The 24,571-nt window shown below is 37.7% G+C and overlaps 2 long non-coding RNA genes across 4 annotated transcripts in view; both read right to left on the reverse strand.

The window, feature by feature from the left end:
• LOC122230651 overlaps window positions 1-23,739 on the reverse strand; it is a 33,634-nt gene extending 9,895 nt beyond the window's left edge. The window contains exons 1-7 of one of the 3 annotated variants that reach the window (XR_006207675.1): window positions 23,700-23,739; window positions 20,092-20,213; window positions 17,615-17,693; window positions 15,701-15,805; window positions 7,997-8,074; window positions 4,280-4,471; window positions 3,577-3,973 (exon numbers count right to left, since the gene is read on the reverse strand). This is a non-coding gene — a long non-coding RNA (uncharacterized LOC122230651). Of the gene's footprint in view, window positions 1-3,576; window positions 3,974-4,279; window positions 4,472-7,996; window positions 8,075-15,700; window positions 15,806-17,614; window positions 17,694-20,091; window positions 20,214-23,699 lie in introns of those variants that run through there. The other 2 variants (XR_006207674.1, XR_006207676.1) reach the window with 2 other exon arrangements.
• Window positions 23,734-24,571, reverse strand: part of LOC122230654 — a 38,235-nt gene continuing 37,397 nt past the window's right edge. Inside the window, exon 5 of the long non-coding RNA XR_006207679.1 lies at window positions 23,734-23,959. This is a non-coding gene — a long non-coding RNA (uncharacterized LOC122230654). The remainder of the gene's footprint in view (window positions 23,960-24,571) is intronic.

The following is a 24,571-nucleotide window of genomic DNA, read 5'->3' on the forward strand; positions in this document are numbered from 1 at the left end:
TTTCATCAGTTGGTTTTTAAAAACCAAAAGCAAAAATACCTATGGTCCCCTGATGTATTATACAGGCCTTGATATTCCAAACATTTTTCCTTCCTTTCCACCCTTTCTTCTGAGTCATCATTCCAACAGTTTGCAGGAGGTCAGGTAGCCCTGACCACTTTGTGTCAGTTGTGTTTTGCTTTTTCCTGCCAGGATAGCCTCCCGGATTGAAAGGCATTTTACACGGTTTGATCTTGGTAGTGTAGCCGAGACTCGAGACTCGTTGGTTGGACGACCAGCTGCCTCAGATCACAGCCTCTCTTCTTTCCCGCCGACATCATCTCCAAGGGGAGCGGGGAAAGGAGGAAAAAAGCCACGAGGAGAGTGAAGTGTGCAACAAGATACTGAATTCTGCTGTAGAAAGCGTCCCAAAGTCTACACTCCTCCTGTTGTCACTCCTTCTCTGTGCTGCTCTCCAAGGATGCAGGTTTCTCGGGACCAAAGACCCACGCGATGCTCATGCTTCCGCTACAACCTGCAGATCCCATGACCTGCGAGAGGGGGCTGTGTGGATGCTGGAAGAACGGAACATCTATTCTGTTCTTTCCAAGCCTCCAATGCCTTTTTAACCAAACGGGCAGGAGGAGGGGGCGTTTGTATCGGGCAATAAAGGGTTCTAATGAGAATCTATTTCATTGATCCATAAAATAAAACCAAGATTGTATCATCTATCTTCTTCATATAATAACGATTACAATTTATTAAATTTTGAATATGTTCCAGGTGCTTTACATACATTCTCTTTAATCCTTATCACAACACTGTAAGGTAGTTATTTTTATCTCTGTTCTATGATAAGAAAAATGTCAGTGAGAAAAGTTAATTAACTTATTCAAATATAAAGAGCTAATAAGGAATAGGGTTAGGATAAATCCCAGTGCTATCTGACTCTGTAGCCCGTGCTCTTTTTGTTTCTCTTTTTATTAGTGTCTCTAAAATGATTTTTAGATGACAGTGTAATGCATACATATATTCTCACAGGTCACAATCTATACACTGCCAGGTATATGTAGTCAATGTGGACATCGTTTTCACATCACTTCTTTCACCCAATTTCCAGTCCCGGTAACTTCCCCAGTAGAGACCAGTTTTCAGAATTTTTAAATACATTTACATATATATATATATATATATATATATATATATATATATATATGTAATACACACATATACATATATATATACATATATATGTGTGTGTACATATATACATATGTATATGTATATGTATATATGTGTATATGAAATATTTTCATATATATTTCATATTTTAAAAACATATCTATGTTTTGTGTTTAGGTTGTTTTTTATGTGTTATAACACCACTACATTCAGACCCACTCCTTTTTGTAGTAGTCGGATTATATTTAAATTTGTATCTGCCGTCTCATTCTGCTTTCTTTTTACCCAGCTTCCTGCAACCTAATTATTCTGGACCCTGACTTTTTATATAAGTAAACAGGCTGAAAAAAGTGTTTGGAATATGATACTGCTAATTTCAAAGAAGCCTGATATTTTTCATTCTAGTGTATCTTTGTGTCATGGATAAACATACAGTTATTGGGAAACACTAATAATAATAGTAATAAAGGAAATTTCCCTCTACTCACTACACTGATATGATGACGTGAACATCAGTTTTTCTGTTTGGTTGAATATGGTGCTTTTTTTCCACAATGTGGATTTTTCTCAAAGGTCTGCTTTTCCTTGGCTATATGACATTTTGGCCATCCCTCATTTTACCTCTGTGGTATGATGCTGCAATTAATTTTATAGATCAGGAAACTATGAACCAGAGGGAATGAATGACAGTCAAAGGCATGGTGCTATCTAGTTCTAGAACCAGAAATGAATCCCATCTATGTGCTGGCTCCTGTCTCAGTATCCTTTCTACAACATAACACATTATTAATGGGAAGTCTTATGTAAATGCTTTAACTTATTTGTAAATCTATCCTCCTTTCTCTTCACATTTCATATCCTATTTCCAGTCACATTTGTTTAGCTGAAAAAGTTGGACATGCTTTGTGTCCTTGGCAGAGAACTCTGAGAAAAGCTCATTTATTCTTGCAGTTTGTTTTGAATAGCTTCTTCTGGAAGTATCTGGGATTTGGATATGTTCAATAAATCCCAGTTAATAAAAAGTTAGAATATTATGGGACCTCAGAAAAAAAATCAAACCCAATTCCTTGTTTTATAAATTCATTTAAAAACACATATTGTGAATGCACTTACTGCACCCTCATAAATGCTGGTACATGTTAAAGGGTATTTCTATATCACATCTGGGAAACTGGAGCCAAGAAAGACCAATTCGCTTGAAAATTCTCATGTTCATAGTTAAAAGGACTGGAGCCCAAGTCTCGTGACTTAAAGTCCAGTGTTAAACACCCATGTGACTTGCCAGGGTGTTATTCTGTATAGTAATAAAACATAAGGTAGTTCGACCTACTTACCGTATGTGCTAAGCTTCATTCATTATCTTTGTGGCTTATAGAAAAAGACAGTATTATTGTGACATGCCTAATGCATTTATACCTTTTAAAACTTAAGACTTTTATACAGTTTGTTTTCAAATTTCTAATCACAGATAAATAGCAACATTTTGGTGGTCTTGAGTGATTTGCAGCTCTCTCTCTCTTTTCCCTTCTCATACAAAAATAATTCTTAAGGTCACAGTACATGTATTCCTGCAACTAGCATTTGTATTCAAGTTCAGTAAATCTCATTGTCAACATTTTGTGACCGTTCCCATTAAATTCTGTGGAAGGCTTTATGTTGCATTGTAATCCTTAACATACAATTGTGTTCTACCTGGGCTGTTCAGGGATATTGTTGTTTTGAATGAAAAGTGTAGCATGTGTTTAGTGCATTACTAGGCACCTTGATCTCTCGCTCGGGGCGGGGGGGGGGGCGGGGGGGGGACAGCATTTAGTGACCATGCATCCTCATTAGCATGGAGGACAAGCCAGTGTAATGGCAAAGGAAGTGGATTTGCCAGGAGATGCCCTGGGTTTGCATGCCCTACTATTCCTGGCTCTCTCAAACCCTTGGCTTCTGTATCTTAAAAATGGGGCAATAATATCCATTTCCTCAGGGTTGTTTTAAGATTTAATTGAAATAATGCATGTGAAAGTACCTTGGCACATATAAGGAGTTTAATAAAGCTAATTTCCTTTCCAGTTTACTTAATGTTTGCTACTTTCAAAACCATTCTTTCCCAATAATGTAATAACTGGCTTTGACAGCAGTAACAGAGCCATACACGGCATTCATGCTCCTTCCCTGAAGACCAGCTTTCTTCATTAGTATCTGAGCCTGGCAAATCAAAATCCTTTCTAAAATCTTCTAAGTGACTTTAAAATCCCTGGGTGCATTAGTCTGGATCACTTGAGTGTATCTTGCACATTTAATTAAACCTGTTATTTCTGGAAACAAAAACAAAACATTTAAGAAGGAATGGCTGAGAGCAACCGTTGTCTTTCCAGTAGTGCAACATGTGAATGGCTTAAGGAATCTTTTAAAGCTGTGCTTTATTTTAATTGGTTTCTGAATCCGCTCATTTTCTGGCTGCGCCTCTATTTTCTTCATCTGCCATTGCCTTTTGCCACTTCTCTTTGGGGATATCTGTTATCCTTAAAAAAGGGATGAGATTGGAATTAACTTGCTTTTGACCATATCCATTTATCCACTTGAAGATCACTGTGGCAAACTATGAAAAATGCACTAGTTTTGAAAAATGACAAAGCTCCCACGATTGAAAAGGTGCTTATCCCCTCACAGGAATCTATTTGTGCTGTTATTCTTGGCAGCTAGAGCTGGATTCTTCAAAAGGAGATGCAGATTCTATTTTTCTTTATCTTTCCTCCCCTGAAAATTATGTCTTGCTTCTGCATTGGGAAGGTTTTGGATCAAAAGTTCTTTCCTATTTGCACTGCAAATAAAAAACACACCCCATTGTAAATTGTGTTAACACCTTTTCGACAATCTAAACCTCATGAGGAAAGATATGCTGACTATTATGTGTACATTGTAAGTGCTGTGCACAGGTGTGTTTATAAGGAGGCCTTGTGTTTGATCTCTTCCATACCTTAGTCCTTCCCTAAGCATTATTATCGGCACGTAGAAAATGGAATCTGTCTAATCGGTTCCAACTGAGTTAAATCCAACAAAAGTACTTCACTTTGAATTTTAACTGGACCAACACCTTTGTTTTAGTAATAAAAATTTAACCACTTACATTTTCCATCTTCTTGTGTTACCTCCTTCATGGTCCAGGATGATGCCTTTGTTCACTTTGGACAAATATGATGCCAAATGGTGCTCTTCTTGAAACCCATGGTTTCCCAAACATCAAGAGACACAACTCCATTTCCCCTAAGAATCCTCTCATGTTCCATTCCCATGGTGACACAAGTCCCATGGAATCTCCCTACGTGGTTTGATATGGTTTGGGATAGAGAAGAGTAAGGAAATTAAGGGGCAACGTTAGAACATTCACACGGGACAGTCAGCTCTATTACAGAAATGGCCTTTCATTATCTGAGAAATCTCTTATGTCTAGGCTGCAGGTGCATGTGGTTTCAAGGTCACAATATTGTGTTTGGACTGCTTCTTGACAAGTCCTGCATAGAAGGTCCATCGCTCATTAGAATGTGTGGATTTTTTCATCCCTTGCTATCGACTATGAGAGATTAGGAAAAGTTCCATTAACGTTTTGTAGGTCATGCATAACTTTGATAAAATAAAAACTAAACTTTAAGAGATAAAATCTATAAAGAGTAAAAAACAGTGATTGTAGACTCTGGTAGAAATTTCCATTGTGGCCCAACTATGAGACTGACTCTAGAGTATTTTTCCCTTTTGCTTTGATTAAAAGTGCAATTTCACATGAAATAGTGTGATATTTCATCTCCCGTTTCCAGGGAGGCTCTCTGGAGATGGTCATTAACCAGTGTGGTCAGGCGAACCAGCAGCTTCCCTGATTAGTTTCTCCTGCTGTGCAGTATAGACAAAACCTCAATCATAAGACATTCCAGAGAGCTTGAGTGTCCATACTCCAACTGTGCTACCTAGAGAACTGTCAAGTGTCTGTAAATATTTTGCAGTTCCTTAGGAAAAAGTGTTAGCCTTCTGAAACAGCAGAGTAGGATTGTCCCTGCATCTAGCCCTGGTTCTTGGTGGATTTGGTTTGTGTGCCTTCTTTTAGGCAGGCTGTCTCTTTGATGCGTCCCATGTCTGTAACTCCTTTTTATCTCTGTGTGGTTTAGGCTAAGGAGTATTTTTCTTCTGGCACTTTATCTTTTTCCTAAAATGAGCAGAAACTCACTGACTATCCTTGATTGATTCATTCGTGACCTTAGTTGGGACTAAAAAGCCAGGCCACTGGACAGGAGAAAGAAGCCTGAATATGCTACAGGAGATGGGGGAGAGGGTCCATCTGTTACTCCTCACAATTTTCAGTCAATCATCCTCATTTTACATTTCCCCTCCCATCCTTAGCTCCCACTGCTAAAGTGAAAAGACAAACTTGGTCATTATTACATTAATTTCAAGTTCATTCCAATCATCTTGCCACTTTAACATGTTTTGTCCTATTTTCTCTCCCAGATGGTGGGTGTGCATCTTCTGAGAAGAATGATTAGTGACTTCAGCGCCTTAAAGTTGTGCATCCACCAAATAGAGCTATCTGTAAATACATTGTTTGTTTTGAACAAACCTTCTGTTCTGGTTCTATTTGATTAACAAGAATAATCAAACATCTAAATAAAAATCATTGTCTGTTACCACTGGAGAGTGTCCAACGAGTCACAGACAGCTTGGAAGGCTGGCAAAAGGCAAGACGCGTTGTGCTGGGGGACATCCAGGCCAGCGTGGAGGGACCTGCGTGCCATCTGCCCCCACCCCTTCTGCTCAGAGCCCAGTCCAATCATTTTAATCTCATTAGAGCAAGATTCTTATAAAGCCAAGAGATGGGATTCAGCCGTGGCTCCCAATTTCGCCAATTGCACAAAGCCTCACACTGACAGAGCCAGCTTCTTGAAACGCCTTGAATAACCTCGTGGCTCACGGTCACCAAGATGCCTCCCAATACTGCATATTCTGTAAAGGGCTGAGTACCATTTCTCTGTGTTTTACCTTTCCACGCCACAAGAGAAGTTGAAACCTTTCAAGTTATAATGTGTATGTTCCCCATGCACAGCGCTGGAAGATATTATGTGCTAATTGTTTGTTGCTTTACAGCAAAGCAGGCCCACTGAGAAGCCGGCCCTTTTATGATATTTGTAGAGCTGCATTTCCCAAGAAGCAAAGTTCAACAGGAAAAAAAAAAAAAAAACCCGATCAGAAACCCTTTCTTCGCCAGATAAGAAACATTGCTGACACCCTATTTAATGAAAACTTTCAACTGCTTCTTTTCCATCTTTATTTCCCCCTCTAAGTTTCAGCTTATTGGCTCATTATGCTCAGGGAACATGAAGGATGACGAGGACATGGAATTCTGGCTCAGCACTTTGGGAACCCAGCCCCCACTGGCTCAGCCTTCCTCCCTTCCTCCTCTCTCCCTCCCCCTCTCGCTGCTGCTCTCCCCTCTTCCCCCAGCTCTCCCGCCTCCTGCTGTAGATCTCTTTCTGCTGCCTGGCAACCGCTCCACAGGCAATGTCACACAGGATTGCTTATTACAGCTTCAGAGAAATAAACAGGAGGGGAAAAATTCTCGCTGTTACATTAGAACAGTTATGTACAAATGTACCAAAGCCAGGTAATTCCAGGAGTGATGTTATGGTAGAGTTTTGCACCACGGTGCCTAGGTAGGTCTACCCTTACATGGGTAGAGAGAAGGGTGAGGGGTGGGGAATAAAAAGAGAATTTTTACATGGCTTTTAGCCACCAGTGTATTAAATATATCCATTCTGTTGGCATAGACGTCAAATATAACTATTTCTGGGCTTTAAGGACTGTAGCAAGATATTTTGCAGTTGTCATTTGCAAAGTGCACTGTGCATATGAAGAGCACAATTCTAATGCTTATCATTATAATCTTGACTTTTAAAATGATTGCGTAGGTGGCCTTAACAAGACTTAAGGGCATCTCATCTAGTATCTGTGAAGTGAGTCAGGACCTATCTTTCCTTCAATATAGTTTATTTGCTAATATGAGGGTCTTGTGTTCTTTTAAACATTCACTTGGGCATTGCTTCCAGTAACTGGCAGGGATTGAGCACATTCTTTGTAACCAACACCGGATACAATGGTGAGAAGAGGAGACCCGGTGGCCCTCCCAGGGATCACACCATCACAGGGAGGACCGACAATTAAACAAATCACTGCAATAAATTCTGCTAAAGGATAAAAGGCGAGAGGGGATAAAAAATGGAAAGTCTGTTCCATTTTCCACTCAGGATTCTATGCCTCCCTGTGACAGGAATAGTTCTATATCAGGATTTCCTTTTGTGTCCTATCTATTTAGCCAGGCAATGGAAGGAAACCCGTTTCTTTCTAACTTGGTTTCCTGAGCATGATATCCAAATAACATAAACACTGTTTGAAGTGTGTCTTATCTAGAAATCTGAACTCACCTTTAACTTGATTGTTAAATCCTTTCATGTTCCAGGTCCTTATCCTTGTTGGCCTGAAAACTGGGAGTGACACTGGCCTATTTGCTGGGACTAGTGAACTGTAAATCATAACTAAGACCTCATTCCTCTCCCATTCTCTTGCCCACAAATCAGTCTTAAAGGCATGGGTGTCCCCAGTGCAAATCACACCTGCCCCAGGCAGTTTATGAAGAACTCTAGTCTCATTTAGGAAAATTTCTGCTCCCCTCCTAGCCTTCTTTTGTCCTCCTGTTCTTGTCTTCTTGGTTTTCTGGTTTATTTGGCTCTGTCTCTGCTTCCTTACCTATACTCCCCATGCGATCTTGCAACAGAATTCCAAAAGGTTTTTGTTTTCAACTTACCTCTCACCTGGGCTCCCCGATAGTTGACAGATGCCTCACATGACTAAGATGTGCTCTTTGGGAACCCAGCACCGGCACCTAAGTGACAAAATTTGGTTCTCAATTTGAGGTAAATCACATAGGTACGTATCTATTTTTCTCAAAATTATGAAAGGAATCACAAAACCCACAATCTGGTATTTCTGAAAACTGTTTAAGGAGCAGTTACATCAACATCACCTGGGGCTTGTCAACAAATCAAGATTTAGAACTGAATACCAGATTTACCAGCCAGTTTCCCTAGCTGATTACTATGAACATTAATGTTTAAGCCTCATGGCCATGATCATTTAGAGATTTGGACAAAAAAAATAGGCCTTTTCAGGTGACTAAGTGACAATATAAATCCAAATTTTTAGCAATACCAACAGCTTTTGTTTTAGTTTGGTTTTTTGCTATTGTTAAATCACATCCACCCAGACTTTTAGGAAGGGTTTCTCTGTAAGAAAATGGGTATATCCTTTTTGAAATTAGTGGACCACTAATATAAAAACAAACAAACAAATAGCACAATTCATAAAGAACAATAAAACAAGTCACATGATGGATTAGATTATCTTATTTACCGAGGACTTCTGACAGGTTACTCATTTATTCATCAGATATTACTAAGTGACTATCATATGTCAGTCACCATTCCAAATGTTGGAGACACAGGACGTTTTGTCTGAACAAGATAGGCAAAGTCACTGTCCTCACTGAGCTTCCATTCTAGTAGAGGAGGCAAGCAATGGACTGCTTAAAAAATATGAAATATGTCCAAGCAGTAATGGTGCCATGAAGAAAAGTAAAATAGCATGTGGAGTTTGAGATTAACTGGAGACGTGGGGGGAGAGGCAGTTTCAAAGGGGGAAACTTCTCTGACATGATACTTCAGTAAGGACCGGGATGATGTAAAGGAGGAGCCATGTGGAAATCAGAGGAAAGAGTGTTCCAGGCAGAGAAAGAAGCAAGTACCAGGCCATGAGGCAGTGTTGGTCTTTATGTGTTTGGAGGGAAGCAAGTGGGCTAGGGTGGCTGCAGCCCAGTGAGTGAAGGGAAAGTGGCAACGGATGGGGGGTGGGAGGGCATGCGGACTTTGTAGGCCATGGTCAGGAAGTTTGTGTTTTCTTCGACTTCTAATGGGAAGCTTTTTTAGAGTTTTGACCAGGAAGTTGCGTCATCTTATATGCATCTATGCTTTAAATCACTCAGGTGTACAGACTGTAGAGGGGAAAGACTGAAGCTAGAAACCAGCCTGAGGTTTCTTCAGTAGTTAATGGCAAGAGATGATGGTAGTTTGGTTGAGAGTCCTATCACTGGAGACAGAAGGGAGCAACTTCAGGATATATTTCAGAGAAAGTGATGGTAGCACTTGTACTATATATGGAAAAGGAAGGAAATAAAGAAACCAAGGATGCCCCTATGATATTGGCTTGACCAACTGGTTGAATGGTAGCAGATTTTATTGAAATGGGAAGCCTGGAGGAAATGTACTTTAAAAAAAAAAAAAAGTTTATTTATTTTGAGAGAGAGAGAGGAGAGAGAAACCCAAGCAGGGTCCACACCCAGTGTGGAGCCTGACACAGGGCTCCATCCCATGACCCCAAGATCATAACCTGAGCAAAACTCAAGAGTTGGACACTTAACTGACTGAGCCACCCTGGCACCCCAAGAGGAAGTGTACTTTTGGAGAAATCATAAAAAGTTCTCTTTTTGTTGTAGTAAGTCTATAAAACCTTACAGATTTTCAGTCAAGATGTTGAATAAGGAGTATAATAATCTGGAGCTCAGAACTCCAAAATGGAAAGAAAAAAATGAGATGTTTTGGATATGTAGTTCTGAAGAGATTGGAGTCCCAAGGAGCAAATGTCCCTAGAGAGGAGAAGCTGGAGAATTGAACATGAAAACACTTAGTGTTAGAGGACTTAGTGTCCTCTAAACATTTAGAGGAGAGAGGAGGGGGTCAATGAAGGAGGCTGAAAAGGAAAGAAAGTGGGTGTGGCATCCTAGAAACCAAAGGAATGTTCAAGCATAGGACTTGCATCATGGTGTATAGTGACAGAGATGGCTGTTCAGCAGCATGAAAGGAGGCTCAGTGCCAAAGTAATAAGTATATTTGGATGTTAATGATTTGTATTTTTGTGCTTTAATAAATAAAAGAGATGTGAAAGTTACAAGTGAGCTCTCCTCCAGGACCTCCAAAATGGAGAAAGCAACTGTTGACAACATCCTGACACACAGTTACGTAAAATGACATTCTCCTTAAGGAAAGGAGACATGTTCAAAAGCTAGTGGGTTTCTTTTTTTTATAAACTTCCTTTAGCAGCAAATCAACATCACCAAACGGCTGATTGAAAGGGCAGAATGAAATACGCTGATTATATCTGCTAGAACTTGGCATTTGGGAGAGGAAAGGTTAGGGTTTAATAAGTGGTAACTGAAAGCTAACATTCTTAGATTTCCAGTAGGTTTTACAGCAACTGAAGGCACACAGAAAAGAGGAGGTGGGAGAGCGAAAGACATATTTCAAGCTGTGGTGAACTGTGTTTTTCTATGTGCTCACTAGCTCAGAGACTGTACAGAAATAATGATACCCTGACTAGACAGGAAAGGAAATTGCTGCCCTGTTTAGTATTTATTGAGTGCCCAGAATGGGAGGCATTGAGGGCACTTACAAATTAGGTGACTAGAAAGTTGTGGGACTGATCCACATTTCATCTGTGGTCAAACCTTGTGTGATTTCTTCTCCATAAGTTTAGTTTATAAGGCATCTAAAAATATGTGTCTCACAGACTGCTTTTATATCCATATGAACAAGTCTTTCTCATACATAGTATTGATCACTATTATGATTAATTTTGACTTTTGTTGACATTTAATTTAGTTCATTCATGTTTTTAAAAAACGTGTTAGGAGGTTTGAAGTTAATTCCACAAAGAAGGCCAACTGCTGGCCAAACATTTTCCTGGGGGCTATTTTTTTCTTTTTTCAATCTATCTACTTGGATTTTTAGAAAGGACTTTCTCCTTAAGAGTATAAAGATATCTATTTTAAGTGAGCAGACCACTAACTTACAGAATCAATAATAAGAATTCATGGAGCACCTGGGTGGCTCAGTCAGTTAAGCACCCAACTTTGGCTCAGGTCATGATCTCGTGGTTCGTGAGTTTGAGACTTGCGTCCGGCTCTGTGCTGACAGCTCAGAGCCTAGAGCCTGCTTTGGATTCTGTGTCTCCCTCTTCTCTCGGCCTCTCCCCCACTCATGCTCTGTGTCTCTCTCAAAAAAAAAAATGAACATTAAAAAAAATTTTTAAATAAAAATTTACTTCATGGGAAAGGAAGCCACAAAAATAAGGGAGAGTCTATAATGGCAGGTTGAAAGAACAGACCAAACTGAATTGCAGCTGTGAAGGGAGCAGATGTTTAGTAAAGTTGATCTCTTCCTTTTTCTGATTTATCCTCTTTACAATTTAGGATCCTTTACAGTGATATGCCTGTACTGGATTAATCTGCACTTTTTTTGAAGTTACAGGAAACATGCGATTATCCTCACTAATGAAAGGGAAGAAAAGTACAGGCAATCCAAAATGGTGGCATACTCCCTGAATTATGGCCAGTTGGCTGTAGGATGTGTTTTGTACTTAAGTTTGGATATGGGTGTGTCTGATTTTCTGGGAATTTACTTCAAAGGGAAGAATGAAATGACACAGTGAAAACTTGGCTTTCTTTGAGCTGGGAAACTCTCCAGTTTTCCTATCCTAACCCCGTTCATTCAGGAAACAGACATGACCTTGCTCAAAGATCTTTCTGAACAAAAAAACTGTGCACTGATCCTTCGTATTTCAAAGGGCTTCCTCACAGAGATATGAGTTACCTTAAAGCCACAGCAATAATTAAGCTAAGTGTTTGATAGTGGTTCTTCTGGGGCAGTTGAGTGGACAGACAGATACCAAGCTATCTGCTAGATGGGGCTGAGGGTGAACTGCAGCAAGCTTGTCTTGCAAAGCACTATAGTATTTGTGATAAGCTCAGTTTTATATATAGATTATTTCTCTTATGGACTCTGAAATCATTAGCAAAATACTTAACATGCCCAGTTTCTCCATCTATAAAATGGTACCCTGTGGGCTTGTTATGAAGATTAAATGAGCTAATACTCAGTGCTTGGCTCCACACCAGGTACATAGTAAGTGATCAAAATCACATTAGCGATTACTAGAGTCTGTGGACTGAACTTAAAAATGCCTTTCACCCAGAAATGTCTTGTTTTTTTGCAACTATATTCAGCTGCAGTTGTGTTTAGTAAAATGCAATGTCACCTAAAAATATTAATAAATTCATGTATTCAGCAAGGAAATATTAAACAACTACCAGATACTAGGTATCCTTATTCATTCATTCATTCATTCATTCATTTTTGTCATTTATGTATTTTTTCAATCAACTGCTACTGAATGAAAAACTACCATCATGTGAAAGCCCGTGCAATCTATGACACTATAAGTTGTCATGAATAACAACTATAAGTAATGTAAGAAAAAAAAAAAAAGAAACTGGATCCTAAGTGGAGGTGGGGCAAAAGGGAATAGAAAATTCAATTTTGAGACAGATGGGACATTTGAATTTGATTTACATAAGAAAAGCTATTAGGTAATTATTGTTACTACTTTTTTTTTTTTTTTTTTTTTTAGTTGTGATAAAGGTATTACAGTGATGTTGGAGAATGGTACACTTAGGAGATTCATGCTGAAATACTTAAGAGTAAAGTGTCATGATGTCTGCAAATTACTTTTAAATGTTTCATGAAAATAGAAACAAATGGGAAAATATTAACAATTTTTAAATATAGGTAAGGGATGTATAACTGATCATTGTATTATTCTTTTATCTCTCTTTATATATGAAGGTTTTCTTAATAAAATTGGGGCAAGGGAGAGGCAAAAATATGGTTCACATACATTTTTAAAAAATTCTATATGGACATAGAATAATCTATTCCAAGTAACTCAGTTCAGAGGAGAAAGCTGAGGCCTGACCGGTTAAGTGACTTATCCAGATAACTGGAAAATGTCAGAGCCAGGTCACTTTCCAGCAGAGCATGTGGTAGTACTCAGCTATCTACACTTCTCCTTCTACCCTGGTGAAAGTTTCAGAAACAGTGCCTGCAACCACAAGAGAGACAAAGTAACAGAGTGCAAATGGATCAATGAAAATCTATTCACACTAATGGAGAAACAAGTAAGAATCCTCCTGTGATGGGAAGGCAGTAGTGTCATTTTCTTCTAATTATAAAGGCCAACAGAACTTTCTTTACCATAATGGAAAATAGTAGCTATTGGGTGCTGAAAGGAAGTTAGTTTCACAGGAAAATGCCTCCAAATATTCCAACATTATCAACACTAAAATTAATTATATTCATTTCATCTTATCATGCAGCAAAACATCCAACTGAAATTATAACTGATGTCAGAAGTCAAGAGATAAGTTTTTATGATTGAAACCTAATGACTTTTGTTATTGCAAATGATGATATTTTTCTAGAAGATAGCCAGGGAATTTCAAAGCATTGGTGGGGAATGTTTCTGACTTTTCATAAGTATAAATATAGAACAGCAGCCATTGTCTATAACTCAACTAGAAAGAACTTTCAAGAAATCACAATGGAATAATGGACACATTGAACTTTTAGGATTGGAAAGACAAATTATAATACTCATATTTAGTAAGTCAGGCATAATTCCATGAGGTTAACAATGCATTTTATGTAATCTTCCACGACTTTAAGGCTAGAGGCCAATAGTTTTCAGCTACACATGCAATTTTACAATGCTGCACATCCTTTTTCATTCCACCCACTTGACGCAACAGTTGTAATTTGGCCTTTTCCCCATTCCTCTCATGTTCAGGGTCTTCTGTTTAGCTTGCAAAGTAAAACTTGGATCTAGGCTATGGGGTACCATATTATTGTGCAAAATTCAAGTTCCCAAATCATCAAAGACACAGACATAGCCCCTATATTGTATGCAAACAAGTGGCAGCAAAAACCAAAATGTGTGTCTCACCGTGTGCCAAAGGAAGAGCTCACACAACTCCATACTAGTCATGGTCTTCACTATCTCCTCCCTGAACTCAAGACTACATCTACAATCTGCATCTCTTAAAAATGATACCTACAAATATCTGTATCTATCTACACACACACACACACACACACACACACACACACACACATTTTTACCTCTGTGGCAACAAGGAAAAAATGTCTTCTCCGTTTTCTGTAGTAAACTATGTCCATCTTGCCACAACATTCATGCAACTGGTCTCATGTCATATACAGATTTCCCCTGGGTTTGTGCCGTTGTGCTGAATGTGGGTCATTAGAAAATAACCACAAATCCAGATCTTGCAAAGTAGAAGGGGCATCTTTGATTCTATTTTTAGTTGATTAGTCAGTGGTGTTTGGGTGAGATAGATCCCCCCGCCCCCGAGGACTTTAATTTTACATAATGTAAGTTTGCATCCCAAACAATTCACATAAAAATACAAAAGCACTGTCTCATTTTTGTCTCATATTAGTTACTATTTCAAGATATTTTACACTAAACAAATAAAAAGCAGCCTTTCAAACACAGTTCATTAAAAAATGTGTCTACGGAGTAGTATGATTAAAATTAAATACATCATATACCATTTCCCATTCTATCGAACAAAATGAGAAAAACTTCCATTTTTAATCACTCACTGTAGAATACCTATTATACAGAGGGGCGCCTGGTTGGCTCAGTCAGTTAAGCATCTGACTTTGGCTCAGGTCATAATCTCCCAGCCCATGAGTTTGAGCCTTGCATTGGGCTCTGTGCTGACAGCTCAGTCTGGAGCCTGCTTCAGATTCTGTATCTCCCCCTCTCTCTCTACCTCTCCACCCCCTTCTCTCAAAAATAAATAAAACATTAAGTTTTTTTTTAAAAAAGAATGCATATTATACAGAAATGGGGGAACAAGGGCATGCTTTCTGGAAAGAGCTAGAGCTAAACATGGGTATTTTGGCTAGCAGTACAATCCTGCATAATGCTGCATTCTTCAGTGTGTCAGCAGTTCAAAGCAATACTCTGTTCTTTGGATCACTTATCCATTATTACTTCAGACAATGAGTATCTGATACAAAATAAAAGTGATGGATGCAGAGTGAACTGGCGAGTGTGTTCTGAGTAAGAACAAACGGGAACAACACTGTGGTTCACTGCCTAATGAAATTACTTTTGGGTATTTAAATACATCTTACATTATGTTATGCATGGATTGTTGACCTGAATTCTGGAAATCAGCCCTGGAAAATTAACTGTTTCTACCCCATGAAAACATTATTTAAATCTCCTTCATTGCATATTGGAAACAATTATTAAAGTTCCTCATATTTGCACTTGAGGCATCAATATGTTAGAGTCATCATTTTAAAATTCATCTGGCATTCATTTTTCTTCCCCCCACCCCACTTTTTTTTTTTAAATAAAAAGGGCAGAGAACAAGGATGGAAAGAGCAAATATATGTCTTCCAAGATACTGCATAATAAACATTCCTGTTTGAATCTGAAATCATGAATTTCGGACCAGAAAATGATTCATCATTTCTTGAAAAAACAATTTTTTGTAGACGTATGCTCTTCTTGGCATCTGATTACCTACCTGTCTCCTGTAGCTAAAGCCATGAAACTCTCTGACTTGGCATAACATTCGTGCTCATAACCCCATGTTGGCAAGGAGTGACGTGCTCTGTAATATTCTCCTCATCTGTCCAAAATCAAGTTTGATCATTTCACTCCTCTACTAAACCATTCTCAGTCTTTATCCCCCACATACGTCATTCCTACATAACAAAGATCCAACTCTGCAGTTTTATATCAAAGTTCTACGATTCCAGAGTTCTGTATGAAGATCCATTTTCTCAGGAAAAAGAAACTTCTATTTAGCTCAGTTCTCATCTTTATCTAAACAATATTCTAGTGGATTTGTGGACTGGTTATAAACAGTAAAAAAGTAGAATTTTGGTGAATAATTCATTGTGTGGAAGCTGGATTTTTGGGAGACTTCTCAGTACTTTACTTTTAACAAACTATCAATTCTTTTCCAGGAACCCCTGTATTCTTAGAGGATTGAGATTTGGGGAAAGCAAGGTATAAAATGCAGAGTAAAATTCCTCTGGACTATACTGAGTTGTTAGGATTTACTCTCTCAAAAGGTATGCATCACTTTCAAAACTCATTTCACTGTCAGACTTTGGGACATTATCTGTCAAGCCTACAGACACATATTTCAATAAGTCTCTTATATTTGGATACCAGTACCTTGCAACTTATTCTGAAAGAATAGATATTAAAGCTATTTTTTCAAGAATAAAAGGGCAAGTTTACATCTTTTATTTATTCAATGAATGTTCTACAGGAAAAATTTACTAAAAGTTTCAAAAAATATATTAATAACAATGATCATAGTAATTAATCACTTTTAGAATGACCAATTAGAGCTCTAAGAGGTAACTTAAATTTGGGAATTACCATGACAAGGGAATCAATATGTGATGAATGTATTTCTACTTGCCAATTCAAAATAAATTTCCTCAAACAGATTAAAATTCTCAAGTGTCAAATTTGTTAAGTACATTCATCTCAAGAGATAAATTATAATTAAACTACTATTAAATGTCCAGCTTGTCTAGTGTGCTATTTAGAATGAAATATTTTGCCTCTAATGAGGAAAGGCTAGAGAAGTTTTGATAAATTTCTGTTTCAAGGATTTAAGTGCATTGCAGCTGAATTTCATATAATTCACCTATTAAGGTCTCGACATTCACGGTCCTAGGCTCTGGAAAATGAAGATTTGGGTTCTGGATAGAAAAGCTGACAGCTTTTCTGAGCCTGAATGTGTTTTGACAGTGAGGTCCCACAAGAGAGAGAAAGATACCAATGAATTGGGGGCCTGTAGAGAAAGAGGGAAGGAAGAAGGGATTTCCCAGTGGGTGACTATACTGAGAAGTGATTTAGGGGGAATGAATTAGCGAGGTACTCCAAGTGATATGTATATAATAATCCTTCTCTGATAACTCAAATCTTTTGTAAAATTCTTATGTTTGGTGTGAGATAGTGAAGATGATTTGGAGAAACACATAGTCTGCTACTGAGAAGAAAGACATGGCATAACATAATTTATTGCCTATCTCTCTACTTGACCAATAGCTATTTGTGCTCAGGGACTATGTGTTTTATTGCTATAACCACGGTCTTTTACATGGTGCCTAGTCTATACAAGATGATTAATAAATATTAGTTGAATTGAACTAAATATGTAAATACATGAGGCTGGCAACCTGTAGGCTGTTTTCATTTTCTGTTTTTTTCTGAATGGGAGGTTCCTACTAACAGACATCAAGGAACGCCCTTATGTAGCAAATTTGAATGGTGTCAGCTAAAATATGCAGTGAATATATCTTTCCAGGCTCCAATTTCCTGTCAGCTTTTCAAAACAGACAGATTGTCTTTTTCATTCAGGAGAAGCAGGGGGAGGTGAGGAACAGACTTCACCCTGCCTGAACTGCTCACTCACCTTGTTGGATATTTGAGAACCACTGAATGGCTCAAGAGGTGCCACAAGAAAACAGTGTTGATCCTACTCTGCCTGGTTCCTGTAAAAGAAAAAAAAATACATATTTTTTTCTGAGCTCTCTTACCAAGTGTTAGGTTTAACATCTGGCACCAACAAACCTGCAAAAAGATAATAAAATGTGTTTGGGGACTTGCAGGCCCAGAGATGAGGATAATTTGTAGACCCAATTTCTAATAGTGCAGGGGGAAATGCTTTCATCTGAATCACTGATGTGATCAAATAAAAATGAGTGAATACTCGCCAATTGCTAAAGCAATTTATCTCTCCAAATGTATTCGAAATGTTAATTTTATCAGGGTGCAAGCTGCTAAAATGCAGCTAGTAGATCATTAAATTTCAATAGGGAATAGACTTCATATTTAACATAAACAGTCAAGTCATTTTGGCTGCCTGCATCTTGTGCCACATTTAGAAAGCCTTCTGTGTAACCATAGGAACGGTTTTGCTTAAGCACGGTTGCTTGTGTAAATCCAATTCATTCTGAATTAGCTGGAGAAAAAAAAAGGGGGGGGGAGGGTTGCCTGATTTGTTTCTGTCCATTGCTTCCCAAGTTGCCTCTTAAAACATGCAAAGAGAAAATTAAAAATGATTTTTTTCTTTCCTCTTTTTGGAGAGTAGGGCAGGGATGAGATTGGGAGGCAGAATTCTTCTGACAACATTGGCATGATGGAGAATAAAAAATAATGAAGTGGTCTTCGATAGCTCAAAATCTTTGCTGCTTAATTAGGCACTTTTACCATTTGGAATATTTCCTATGCTTATCGCTTTCTTCATTTAGAGTAATCTTCCTTAATAGAAGTGATTTAGGAACACACTCTTCCTGGATATAATTTTACACATGGCATAAAATCCCAAAAGAAATTTATTGGTGTTAAGAAACTCTTCTTTTTGTTCTAGGGGATTTTAGAAGCTATCAGCCACGCACACCATATAGCGAATTAGATTAATCTTATTATTTTCCTTTCAACACCTAGATTGAAGCAGCTAATTGGAGGGAGATTTAGAGGAGAGGATATTTTCCCACATTGTGAACTGAGGAGAAAGCAGGTTTTGATAGGTTGACCCAGGGGGAATGTTTAAGGCAGCCAGAGGGAAGTGAGAAGATGGTGATTTTCCAGAGAAATAAGAGAGAGCTCTTTCTCCTGTGTGTCTTTCCCCTATCTGGAAAACTCTTTCAACATTGTTAACCCATTGGCATCCTTCTTATCTTCATGGCCCAGTTTAAATTTCATTGGCTCCAAGATACTTTCTCTGGCCTCTACCTCTCAGTAGCAATCATTGATTCCTTTATTAACTTACTGTGCATTGCAGATACTTCTGTGTAAGCCATAAATTCTTCCTCCTTACTTTACAAGTGCTTGTTTAATTACCTATCTCCCACCCCAGAGTATAAGTTATTGTGGATAAGGAATGCTTCTGCTTCTGCTTCTGCTTCTTCTATGCCACCTAAAGTCTGAGGCATTGCATTTAGTGATTCCTAAAGAAATGTTTTTGACTAATTATGAAAGGAAAGACTGAAAGGCATAGGGATGTCAAGGGCAGGCATAGCCTGTTTTATAGTTTTATCTTGCTTAGAGGTGGAAGGTGGTACTGCAGAGGATAATTATGGAAATTTGGAGGAAGAGAGGGAAAAGTAATGGGAAAGGGAAGGTTATTGAATTCATAAAATATGCCAGACATTGTAATATCAACCCAAAGAGGATACCTTTAGTGGGCTGAAAAATGTTCCCCACCCAAACATATACACATCCTAATCTATGGAAAATGTAAATGTTACCTGATTAGGAAATAGGGTCTTTGCAGATATGACTAAATTAAGGATCTTCAGAGGGTGAGATTATTTTTTTAAGATTTTTAAAAAAGTAATCTCTACACCCAACATGGGGCTCAAACTTACAACCCTTAGATCAAGAGTTATATGCCCTTCCAACTGAGCCAGCCAGGGGCCCTGAAATTATTTTGAAAATCTGGATGAGTACTAAAAGCAATCACAAGTGTCTTTATAAGAAAGATGCCAAAGAGATCATATGGACAAAAGAAGAGAAAGCAAAGATTAGAGAGATGTGGTCACAAGCAATGGGGATGCCAATAGCCACAAGAAACTGGAAGATGCAAAAGAAAATTCTACCCGAGAGTCTCCATGGGGTGCATCATCCTGCCCACACCTTGGTTTTAGCCCAGTAATACTGACTTTGGACTTCTGGCTTCCGAACTCTGAGAGAATTAATTTCTGGGTTTACTAAGGCGTGGAGTTTGTACTAATTTGTTACAAAAGCCAGAAGAAACTAATACAATACCCCATAGAACCCCATTTATACAGGAAGAGAAAATCTAATTCAAGAAAGGTTCGGCAACTTCACCAAGTGTACATTAAAAATCATTGCTGGAGTTGGGACTCAAATCCAAATTTGACCAACCTCAAAGCTGCTTAGACACTTTTTCTCATCCAGCATGTATCAAACTCCCTCCAAGCCAAATTGTTTTATTCAGTCAATATGACATTGGTCCATGAGCTGAGACACTACAAGTGGATTTCCTCCTGCAGCAAAATAGAAATGGAGATTTAAATTAGTTAATAATTTAGGTAAACCTCTAGGCTTCTCTCACAATTTTGTTTTTATTGGGATTTAATTCACATACAATACTATATTAGTTTCAAGAGCACAACATACTGATTCTACACTTGTGTGCATTGCAAAATGGTCACCATAAAAAGTCTAGTATCTGTGACCATACAAAATTAATACAATGTTATTGATTATATTCTCAATGTTACACATTCCCATGACATTTATTTTATAACCGGAAGTCTGTACTTCTTGATCCTCTTCACCCATTTCACTCTCCCAATCACTTCCCCTCTGGTAACAACCAATCAGTTCTTGTATCTAAGAGATACAAGTTTTGTTTGCTTGCTTGTTTTTGTTTTTTAAAATCCACATATAAGTTAAATCGGGTATTTGTCTTTCTCCATCTACCTTACTTCACTTAGCATAATATCCTCAGGGCCCATCCACATTGCCAGATATGGCAAGATTGCACTCTTTTTAATGGCTGAATAATTCCATTGTGTGTGTGTGTGTGTGTGTGTGTGTGTATACACACACATATATATGATCAGATATCCATTCATCTATCCGTGGACACTGAGGTTGTTTCCATATCTTGACTATTATAAAGAATTCTTCAATGAACATGAAAATACTTGTCTTTTTGAATTAGTGTTTTCATTTTCTTTGGATAGTTATTCAGTAGTAGAAGTTCTGGATCACATGATAATTCTATCTTTAATTTTTTGAGGAACCTCCTTACTATTTTTCATAAAGGCTGCACTAGTTTACATTCCCAACAAAAATGCACAAGGTTCTCCTTTTCTACACATCCTTTACAATATTTGTTATTTCTTGTCTTTTTGAGAATAGTCATTCTGACAGATGTGAGGTGATACCTCATTATGGTTTTTATTTGCATTTCCCTGATGATTAGTGATGATTAGTAATTTTGAGCAGTTTTTCATGTGTCTGTTGCCCATCTGTATGTCTTCTTTGCAAAAATGTCTATTCAGATCCTTTGGTCATTTTTTAAGCAGAGTGTTTGTTTTTTTTTGTTACTGAGTTGTGTGAGTTCTTTATATATTTTGGATATTAGCCCCTTATTGGATATATTATTTGTAAATATCTTCTCCCATTCACTAGGTTGTTTTTTCATTTTGTTCATGGTTTCCTTTGCTGTGCAGAACCTTTTTAGTTTGATGTAGCCCTACTTGTTTACTTTCAGTTTCACTTCTTTTTTTAGTTCCTTTAGGTTAAATTATTTACTTGATATTTCTCTTGTTTCTACTTACCAGTAGGCCTATATTGCTATAAACTTCCCTCTTAGAACACTTTTGCTGTATCCCATAGATTTTGATATGTTGCATTTCTGTTTTCATTCATCTCCAGGCATTCTTAAATTACTTTGATTTCTTCTCTGAACCAGTATTCAGTAACATGTTGTTTAATTTCCATGTATTTGTAGTTTTTCCAGTTTTATTCTTGTAATTGATTTTTAGTTCCATACCATTGTGGTCAGAAAAGATGCTTGATATGATTTCAAGCTTTTTGAATTTATTGAGACTTGTTTTGTGGCCTAACATGTGATATGTCTTAGAGAATGTTCCATGTGCACTTGAGAAGAATATTTATTCTCCTGCTTTTGGATGGAATGTTCTGTACATCTCTATTAAGTCCATCTGGTCTAATGTGTCATTTCAAGCTAATGCTTCCTTATTGATTTTCTGTCTGGATGATCTACATCAATATCCATTGATGGAAGTGGGGTGTTAAGTCTCTTATTATTATCATTTTTGGTTCTTCTTTGTTGGATGCATATATATTTATAAATGTTATATCTTCTTGCCAGACTGACCCCTTTATCAGTATGTAATATCCTCACTGTCTTTTATTACAGTCTTTGTCTTAAAGTCTGTTTTGTCTGATATGAGTATAGCTACACCAGCTTTCTTTTCATTTTCATTTTCAAAGAATAACTCTTTTCATCCCTTTACTTTTATTTTGTGTGTGTTCTTACTTCTGAAGTGAGTCTCTTGTAGGCAGTATATAGATGTATCTTGGAGTTTTTTATTTTTATTTTAGTCCCTTCAGCTATCTTACGTCTTTTGATCGGAGAATTTAGTCCATTTATATTTAAAGTAATTATTGATAGGTATGCACTTACTGACATTTGTTACTTGTTTCCTGGCCAATTGTGTAGTTCTTCTCTGTTCTTTTTACTTCTCTCTATCCGTTCCCTTGTGGTTTGATGCCCTTTTTCACTGTTATATTTAAATTCCTTTCTCATTTTCTTCTGAGTATTTACTATAAGTTTTTGCTTAGTGGTTACTGTGAGGTTCACATATAACACCCTCTATGTATATAACAGTCTATTTTAAGTTTATAGCAACTTAAATTTGAACACATTCCAAAACTCTACAATTTTACTACTCTCCCACTACATTTTAGGTTCTTGAAGTCACATTTTACATCTTTTTATTTTATGTATCCCTTAACTAATTATTGTAGTTTTCGTTAATTTTACCACTTTTGTCTTTGAAACTTCCTAGTAGCTTTATAAGTGATTAAACCATTATCTTAAGTATATATTTACCTTTTGAGTGACATTTTTACTTTTGCATGTTTCCTTATCATTAATTGGTGCTATTTCTTTTCAGCATAAAGAAGTCTCTTTAACATTTCTTGTAAGGCTACTCTAATAGTGATGAATTCCTTTAGCTTTTGTTTGCCTGGAAAACTCTTTATCTTTCCTTCAATTCTAAATGATAATCTTGCCAGGTCAGGTATTCTTAGCTGAATGCTTTTCTTTTCAACATTTTTAATATGCCATCCTACTTCCTCCTTGCCTGCAAATTTTCTACTGAGAAATCTTCTGATAGCTTTCTGGAGTTTCCTTTGTATTCAGCAATTTGTTTTCTCTTGCTGCTTTTAAAATTCTCTCTTTATCTAACTTTTGACATTTTAATTATAATGTGTCCTGGTGTGGATCTCTTTGGACTCATCTTAATTGGAATTCTCTGCACTTCCTGAACCTGGATATTTCTGTTTCCTTCCATGGGTTAGGGAAGTTTTCAGCCATTCTTTCTTCAAATAAGGTGCCTGCCCCTATCTCTCACTCTTCTCCTTCTGGGACCCCTAAAGTGCAAATGTTAGTACTAGACTAGAAGTTCCTTAGATTTTTCTTATTTCTTTTTCTTTCTGTTTCTCTGGATGAGTTCCACTGCTTAGTCTTCCAGCTTGCTGATCTATACTTCTGTTTCACCCAGTTTGCTGTTAAACCCCTTTAGTGTATTTTTCAGTTGAGTTATTGTATTGTATTCTTTGGCTCTGTGACTTTTGTTTGGTACTTTCTAATAATTTATCTCTCCATTGAAGTTTTCACTGTGCTCATCCATTCTTTTCCTGAGTTCAGTGACCATCTTTATGACCATTACTTTGAAATCTTTATTAGAATTCCAAGGTAGATTACTTACCTTTTTTCTTTTCTGAGGTTTGTTTTATTCTTTCACTTGGAACATATTTCTCTGTTTCTTCATTTTGCTTGACTCTTTGTATTTGTTTGTGTGTGTTAGGCCAAACAGCTACCTTTTTTAGTCTTGAAGGAGTGGCCTTGAGTAGGTAATGATACTTTTCATTCAATATTGCCCTCTTAGTTATCTCTCAAACCTTTGTGATTGTTGAAACTGCCTGTTTTATTCTTGATATGTCCCAGTTGTTGAAGGCATGCCAAGACCTGTCAAGGTTCCAAGGAGAGAAATCTCATTTAACATGTAGTTCTGGGCTTATTGTAAGACAGACCCTCAGGAAGCAGCTTTTAAAGTATGTGATATATACAGTACTGTGGAGCTACAATTGTAATCCCTCCTGGCCTCCAGACCAGAGGATCTAGAGATGTTCCCTGAGTGATATTTGGAAGTATTGGGGCTCCACATGAGTGCATAAGCTCCTTTTTGGGAGGTCTCATTGGCTATATTAAAGCCAAAGCGGTGCACAAGGATGATGTCTCCCTCCTTCCTTTCCCTGGAAGTGCCTCATTGGCCTATAGAGACATGAGAGTCTAAAGCTTGTCCCTCAGGTTAAAGCCCCAAGATAATAGGCCTTTTTCACAGGAATACTGGGTTTCAGTCTGCTATTTATGCAGTGCCCCAGTGGTAGTAGCCTGACAAGAACTATCTTTCTATTATATTCCTGTGGAACACCAGCCCCTTTTGGCCACCAGAACCAGGTAATCAAAGAGCATCCACTTTGTGGACTGTCCATGCCTGTTAGCTTTAGCTAGTCAGTTGGAGACTGTAGGGGAGAGAGCATACTCACCAGCATCAGAAAAGCAGCAGGAAAATGTCTT

The sequence above is a fragment of the Panthera tigris genome, chromosome C2 (assembly GCF_018350195.1).
Source record: "Panthera tigris isolate Pti1 chromosome C2, P.tigris_Pti1_mat1.1, whole genome shotgun sequence".
NCBI lineage: Eukaryota > Metazoa > Chordata > Mammalia > Carnivora > Felidae > Panthera > Panthera tigris.